Source organism: Catharus ustulatus, chromosome 4 (genome assembly GCF_009819885.2).
Source record: "Catharus ustulatus isolate bCatUst1 chromosome 4, bCatUst1.pri.v2, whole genome shotgun sequence".
NCBI classification, from domain to species: domain Eukaryota; kingdom Metazoa; phylum Chordata; class Aves; order Passeriformes; family Turdidae; genus Catharus; species Catharus ustulatus.
In genome coordinates, this window is record NC_046224.1 from 22,345,363 (window position 1) to 22,353,364 (window position 8,002).

An 8,002-nucleotide genomic window follows, 5' to 3' on the forward strand; every position below is an offset into this window, starting at 1 on the left:
ATCCTGTCATGGGCCAAAAAATACCTATTTTGAGTTGAGAAATTTCAATCCAATTAATTCATTTCCAAGTAACAAACCAACCAACCAATACTTAGATGCCTCACCTCCCCCTGTCCTGTTTCCCCACCCCATGCTGCAGGTTACAACCAGACCCTTTGGTGAGACCATGGGTGGTGCAGAAGCTGGGGTTGGTGTGTGGGGTCCCTTGCTCTTGCTCCTCCTTGTGTCCTACTCAACTGCTCCAACATGGGCTCCTCCACTAGTCATCATCCCATTGGATACTGTACCTGCCCTGGACTTGTATCTCCCTTTTCAGTGTTCCCTGCCCTTTCTTAAACACGTTTCCATGGAGGCACCCTAATCTTACTTGGTTGTCCTGTTCTGGGGCACAATTGGTCAGTTTTGTCTGGGACCAAGCCAGGTGTCAGCAGCCCAAGGCAATCCCTGACCAGAGAAAGCAATGACATCTTCCCTCAAGCACATCACCATGCTCTCTCTCTGCTTTTCTCTTCTTCCATCCTATGGTGTTACTTTTACTGTTCTGGAAAATTATCTTCTATTTTCCCCTTGCATGATTTGCCAAGTCCTTGCAAGATGAACACAATAATCCCTTATGAAGTTTTGACATCTCTAACAGGTCTATACACATCTATGGTACATCTCAGTAATCTCTAGCAACTGAAGCAAAAAAGCTCCAGAAACCTACTTATTTTGGTCTGGAAATGGAAGAGCTATGAAAAATGTGCTGTTTAAATGTGAAGTCATTGCTGACACCTCCCTATATGTGAGCAAGAGGATGAGTGCTTGGTTTATTTATTTTTCCTCTCCCATGGTTTGTTTTATTATGTCAAAGGAAGTGAATGCTCTCAATCTTAATTTCTGTTGCATGAAGAGACATTATTTTCTAATATGGGGTGAAGCTCCTCAGGATGTTATCCCTAAAGAAGAGAATCCTGGTGTGCAAGAGCCAATCAATACACTGAGTTGAGACATAGTTTTATTACAAATCTGAAGAATAGGGTGCAAGGCCTTTTCCAACTCAGAGAGCAGTCAGAGTCCTTTTACAAAAAAGAATCATACAGAAACAGGAGATTGGTCACTCATGCTTGTGTAACAAAAATTTTAATATGCATTTGCTGATCTCAGTCCAGTTCATATCCTATCATTTCCACATACAAATTTCCCTGGGGATGTGTTCTTTAAAATTATAATCATCTAAGGTAACTTGAAGTTGTCTTTACATCCTGTCATCTATTGCTAAGTTATTGTTAAACCTTATTTTGTTAAATCTCTGTTGCAGTTTGAATCTGCTTGAATCTATTTGAACCATTACTTGTCAAGGACATAAGGATTTATAACACTCTGTTCCTGCGATCTCTTCACAGTTCCATTGCTCCAGCACACCACTGTCATGGTTCCAAGGGTAACTTATAGTTACTGTGAACTTTTTGTGAGTCTTTAGTTTCCTCTGATATCAAGCAGTTTTGTGAATCTTTAGTTTCCTCTGACATCAAGTAGGCAGGGTTAGGCCAGGGAGCCAGATGGCACTGGGGAAATGTGGAGCAGAAAGCACAACCATGGTGTTCAGGCTGTGGCCAAGCTGTTCCTCTCTCTATCCCCAGCCAGGGGAGAAGAAGATGTGCCTCTCACTTCACTGCCGGGAAATGGTGTCAGTACTGCAAAGTGGAAGTTGCTTTGTCTCAGTTTCCAAGAAATCACGTGCTTTAGGCAGAAGGCAGCTGGCAAGATCCAGCCACAGAAATGGGTGGCACCTTCTAATCACCCAGCCATGTAGGATCCAGTAGCCATCACACCTCTAAGAGCTCATTGATGTCCTGGTTACAGGCACTGCAAACCTCACTGTCTTTTCTTATCCTTGAAATTTGAGGATCTGTGATTTTTAGCATAAACAACCCACCCTATTTATTGTTCAACAGGGTCAGTCCCCAGTTCAACAGACACACCTCTTTCAGAGGATGGCTGCCAAGGACTCAGCAGCTAGTAACTCTTATCTTCCCAACAACCATGCTAGTGTCAGGCTGAGGGTAGAGCCTCCCATATTGCCAGGTTTCAGGAATGCCTAGCCTGAGACCCTGACACTCAGTCAGTGCTGCTTTTACAGGAAGGACAAACATCTGCATCTGCTCGTGCTCATTGTCTGAGGTTATCAACATAATCAGCTCATGGAAACAAGCAAAACTAGGAGCTGCAGTCACCACTGTCAGTGTCAATGTCTGAATCCCAAAGCCCACCTAGCACATGGGTGGGAAAGGCTTTCCCTGCTGCCACTTTCCCAGACTCTACTTCTCTCTCCCATTCCAAGGCATTGGTGGGCTTGGGTGGAGCCGTGTTGGGCTTTCCACTGCTGAAAACACCAAATGTAAAGGGTAAGAAAAAAGCAGGACTGTTCTGCTTCTTAGGACCTAGCCCCCAGAATGGCCCTTCCAAAGTGTACAGAGTGGTACCACCTGACATGGTAGAAATGCACACAGGTGTCTGTTGTGAGTATTTTTATTGCATGCATACCATTTTTAATGAGAAAGCAAAGGTAGTAATTTCAAAATCCTTCTGCTTTTATATATCATAGGGCATAGCATATATGCAGATTAGTCCTCTGAATGCTGCTCTTATGATTAACAACATTCAGTGCATGGCCAGCAGTGACTCAACGCAATCATTCAACTAATAAGTTCTGGGTTTTCTTGCACTGTATCCAGCTAACCAAGATTTTGCATTGGTGGAGGCTGGTGTTCAGAAATTGTATATGCTTAGTGAAGGGGAAGAAAGCCAACTCCACAAGCCCCAGCTCAGCCTTCACACCCTGAGCCATCAGTGTGCTATCAGCATCATTCTGGACCCAAACCACCCACCAACATAAGGGTCACTATGAAGAAAGTTAACTTCACCTCTGCCAGACCCAGCACACTGCAGGACTGCATACTTTTCTTGGACAAATTTAGGCCCCCAAAGCCTTAACAGTGCTGAACCTTTGCACAGGTGCTGCAGGCAAGAGGAAAGAAATCAGCTTTTAGAGATATGGAAAATATCATGCCCAAGTCAGAGATGCAGAGTACCTGGAGCTGGACAGAGGCATCTGGCAGCAGCATATGCACTACTCATATCTGTAATGTTACAATCTGGCATTCATATCTGCCCCACTAATGAGATCAACCACCCAATCATTTGATGGAAACAACACTCCCGTAGGTTTTGGACACAAGCTCCTAGACTGGTTCACTCAGCTCCCTTGTCTGGGACACTGGAGCTCTAATTACGCAGCGTTTATATAAATGACATTCTGAAGAAAACAGAAATCTGCTGAATGTCACCCCCAGCAGAATTAAACCTGAACTCCAGATAAAGTGACCTGATGTCAGAGAAAGAGAAGATGTAGCTGCAAGAAGACACCAGGCTAAAATAAACTGCTTTATGTGGAAGTTAAGACACCAGTCCAGAGACTTTGCATTAAACACAGGTAGGTCACAGATGATTATATGGATAGTATGGACTATTATGTTCAGAGATGCAAGCTAGAAGGGCATGAGATTAAGCAGCAGACATACTGCTGTCAGATACAAGAGAAAATGAGGTGTTGGACTGAAAGGGTGGTTGGTGAGGAATGGAAAGAACCAGAGAATCAGACTAGTAGTCTTCCTGTGTAAATAGAAAGTTGCATGATGGACTTACTGGTCCAATTGTCTCCTCTATTGTAGAAGTCATATAATTGTTAGAATCATAATGGTTGGAAGAGACATCTAAGACATCTAAGATCTATTCAATGTGACAAGTTATTTATAAGATAAAAAATCCATTACAACTGTCTGACTTCATGTAACATCAGTACATGTGGCTTTAAATTTAGTCAGCCCAAATTTAATCTCCACCTTCAGCCTGAAATGTCTCCTTAGCCTTCTGTCTGGTGATGGCACTACACAGAATCCAAGCTGTTCCATCCCTTCCTCATCTGCATACCAAGCATTCTGGTTTTTGCACAAAAGAAAGCAAAGACTACCTTTGATCTGGTTCTATTGGAAAGAAATCATAGTGGGCAACATAATGTATATTCACTGATTCCCCAATTTCCACCAGTTTCTGGAAGAGACCAACTGCTCCAGGTGATATTGTGACAGACCACATCATTCCCAGCTGTCCTGGGGAGGAAAACCTTCGAAGAGGCTTCCCATCCACCAAAGAGAGGACCTGAGGCTTTCCCTGGGACTGGCCTTGTGCTCTGGTTTATTCTCCACCTGAGAGAGGCCCTGTGGGACCCTGGAGCACAGACAGAAGGGCCCTAAGGTAGCCTGGTATTTGGCTGAACAGAGATAAAGCTGTGAACTATTCCAAACCAACACAGAACCTTCAGAGAAAAATTTGATAAAGCCACTGCAGGCTTCAAGGACAGCTGGACACCCTTACATTAGCTTCAGCATAACATTTCAAGGGAGGGAGAGAGGAGCTAGGGGGACCTGTGTAACATGGGATGAGATCTTAGGCAATCCTGAGACTGCCTATCTCCTTTGAATTACAGGAGATTTCACTTGATCCCTGTTTCTTGTTGAGGACAAAGGTAGGGAGCCAGAGAGAGACCAGTTTCTCTGTCAAGCTTGGGAACAGGGCAGCTTTTTGTTAGGAACACATATATTCATTCACCCAAGTATGCAGTCAGATTTTATTGTCTTTAGACAAATAAAAAACATCATCAAGGAAAGGGCCTGTGAAGCTTTTGGCAATTACAAAAATAAATAATTTCTTCTGTTCATCAAATTCTCTCTGACTTGGGTTCATTCATCCTCATCAACCAGACTTACCCAGTGCTCTTCATGGATTTTCTAACCCCCAGCCCTCAAATAAATGGATAGCCCTGACCCCCATTAGCAGTAACTCTTCCACCTACCATTTTGTACAGCTGCATCTTGAAGTTCTGGAAGAAGTACCAGCTGTCAGTTTGGCTGGAGGGCAGGCTCTTGTACTTCATCACAGCATCATAGCCAAAATATTTGAACTCCTGCTTCTGGTTGAACAAGATGCTTGTAAGGTGTCTTTGGGATTTTGAACCCGTACTCTTTCCCCAGTAAACCTGGTGGATTTGGTCTGTACCTGAAGCAAGAGAAAAACAGTACCCACTGTAGGATGTGCCAAAATCTAAGCAATGATGAAAACTGACTGCCTGGCCATGGCCACTGCAGTGCAGAGGTGTGCAGCTCTGGGAGCTGAGAGGGGTGAACACATGGGACTGGACTGAAACTCAAAATAGCAGATCTCTCTATGAGAAAACAGAGACAGGTGCTGGATGCTGGCACAATCCAGAAGTCAGGACTTAGTAAATAAAAGAACCTTTAAAGTGACCTTGGGACCCCTGCCTGTCCCACTTAAACAGTACCAGCAGCTTTGTCAAGTTCTTGAGTGCTTAGTTCCTGTGGAGCAGCTGCACAGAATGAGAGCAGGGAGGCAACATAATTCATCAATATAACATTACAAAGCTTTGAAAACTGTTCTCATTTGATTTCCAGGAAGCTGCCATTCACATAGGAACTGAAAATGAAACACTGCTGCAGTGCTGCCAAATTTATTGTTTGCTGCTTCTTCAGGACCACCAGTTAAAGCTGAGTGGAAGATGAACAGAAGGTATTTAGAGCACGTGGACAAGAAAGATGTAGCGCACTGGAAAACACCCCTTCTGTGGCCCATAATGAAACACGGGGAAGAAATTATTGTGAAAGGTTTAGTCTGGGATCAAAGGAGAATGACTTGAGAGTCGGGCTAATTACTTAACCCTCAGAAGATGAAACAGCTGCTATGCCATATTCTGCTTTTCTTTCTCCCATGAATTGCCTACTTTTCAGAGCTGGTAAATTAGACATCTCCCACTTTGGACACCCAGGATAAAACATCATTAACAAACCTGTATTAAAAATTGAAGCTATTCCAGTTGTCTCCTTACAAAAGCCACCTGCCTGATAACACTCTGCTGCTCTCCCACGTCTGTACAATTTACCTCTCCCAAAGTCCTTCAGCTACACACATGCCACAGCTCTGGACCAAAGAGCTCTAAAAGTTGTATTCCATGGCATAAGGGGGATGCAATCAGGCAAATGCATGTGATTTTGTGTGACACAGTATTCTATGAGCCACTTGAGAATTACCAAATAAAAAAGACTTCAAATTCTGCTGTGCCTTCCAAGTCCTTTTCTGCAGTGTTTCTTTTTAGTCCATCAGTTTCCTTGGCTGCACAAACTCCCTGGGATTTTCTCGATGGGCCCCCAGAAAGAAAGGCAAATTTCTGTGTGGCTCTCCGCAAACAAATTTTCTGCTTCTCTCAGAAATTCAGTATTCCCTAAGAATATTGCAGGTCACTGAGAACATCAGCTGGGATCCAGGTGTGTGCAAGAAAACTGGCTTTTAGAAAACCAGAGTATTCTGAGAAACTGACTGTAAAAAACCTTTATTGGAAATATCTCTGTGCATGAAATTTCCTATTGCCAGAGTTTTACGTCTCCTGGTGCAAAGAACAACATCCAGCCCGTGATCCAATACAACTTATTTTCACAGTTCTTGATGTTTGAGGGTAAGGCAATATTTTAAATCAGATGCTGTACCACATACCATCCTAAGGGTATGATGTCCTGATGTCCTTTGCATAATTTCCTAAGTAATATTTTAACAGGAAACTGGTGTCAGATCGGGAAACGGAACCACTTGGGCTGTTTTCAAAGTGAAATGAATTTGCTCAAACAGGTATTACCTGTTGGTTTTGCAACAGCAAAACAAATGTCACACATTACCCACCCTGTCGCCTCAGTTTGATCAAGTACCTCAACAGCTGCAGAAAGGCAGTGCAAAAATGGCTGTATTTTGTGTACCTTCATTTACAGTACTGCAGCCCCCTGGAGCTGGATCAAGCACCAGTGCACAACCAAGCAGGGACCTGGCATCATCCCTGGTAGGACTTTTGGCTCACTAAGGCTTCCTGAGAAAAAATGAGTGCTGCGGGAGCCTGAGTGTGCGTGGCTGTGAGCACCCGCCGCAGCTGCAGAAAAATCCTCCGCGCTTGTCCCCAACCCTCCCGGCACCTCCCACACTGTTGAAGTCCCACTGGTTCGGGCGGGAGCAAATCTGCATTTTGGAGAAGCTGTGGCTGTGATGTGCTGCAATAGGGTGTTTTGAGGGACGCCCAACAGCACCACGACCCTCAGTGAGATCCAGAGCCACAGTCGTGAAGGTAATGACAGGGCAGGACCCTAGGAGCTCAGCGCTGCCCGAGGCACCATTTCCTTTCCCCTCATAGCTTGATTTTAAACGGTGTAATTGCTCCCTCAGAAAAATAAAGAAGGAATTGTTTAATGCAGACACATGAAATGTTTGTGAGGCAAGTTTGGGTGATTTAATTCGAAGCGTCCTGAAGACCCTTAGGGCACGTCAGCGAACGGAGCACAAAGAGAATCACAGCCTGAGGCATTTCTGATGTTCAGAGCGCCGGGATTTCCGGTGCGCGATTGCCCAGCGCGGGCTGGGGCGCTGCCCCGCCTGCGCACGGACAACGCGCGGGGCACGCCGGGCAGTGCAGTTCTGTTCTTGGCACCGGGCGCACGAGGGTCGGGCAGATCACGGCACCCGGGCATCCCGCGAAGTAAGCGGGGCACCCAGGGGCGACCTGTACCCGCGCAAAAATTCCTCTCACATTCGGAGTGAGGACCCGGGCGTCACCCCGGGTCGTTATTTTCCTTACTCATAAGTTTAAGGCATAACGGACGGCGGGCCGCGCCGCTTCCAGACTGCTCCGTACTTCCTCTCTCGTCAGGGCGAGCTGCCCCTCACGCTGTCTGATGTGGCCTTTACTGGGCTTGCACCCTCCTCAGCATTCCGCACGGCCCTTGTCCCTTCCGCGCCGCGGAACCGCTGTCGCGGGCCGAACCGGGCAGCCCTGTGCCCCGCCGTATGCAAATGAGAGGCCCGGGGGCCGCGGGGAGTTGTGGGTGTCCCGTCACAGCGGGCGGAGCCGGGG

At 45.8% G+C, this 8,002-nt stretch overlaps 1 non-coding gene and 1 pseudogene across 2 annotated transcripts; both read right to left on the bottom strand.

The window, feature by feature from the left end:
• Positions 1-9: 9 nt before the first annotated feature.
• Positions 10-7,937, bottom strand: LOC116995200 (annotated as a pseudogene). Its single transcript, XR_006162953.1, has 2 exons — positions 4,861-7,937; positions 10-4,223 (listed from the first exon to the last, which is right to left on the bottom strand). The product of XR_006162953.1 is annotated as an uncharacterized LOC116995200 (transcript).
• LOC116996126 lies at positions 7,595-7,743 on the bottom strand. Its single transcript, XR_004417881.1, has one exon. It is a non-coding gene; the product is annotated as a U12 minor spliceosomal RNA (small nuclear RNA).
• Positions 7,938-8,002: the final 65 nt, after the last annotated feature.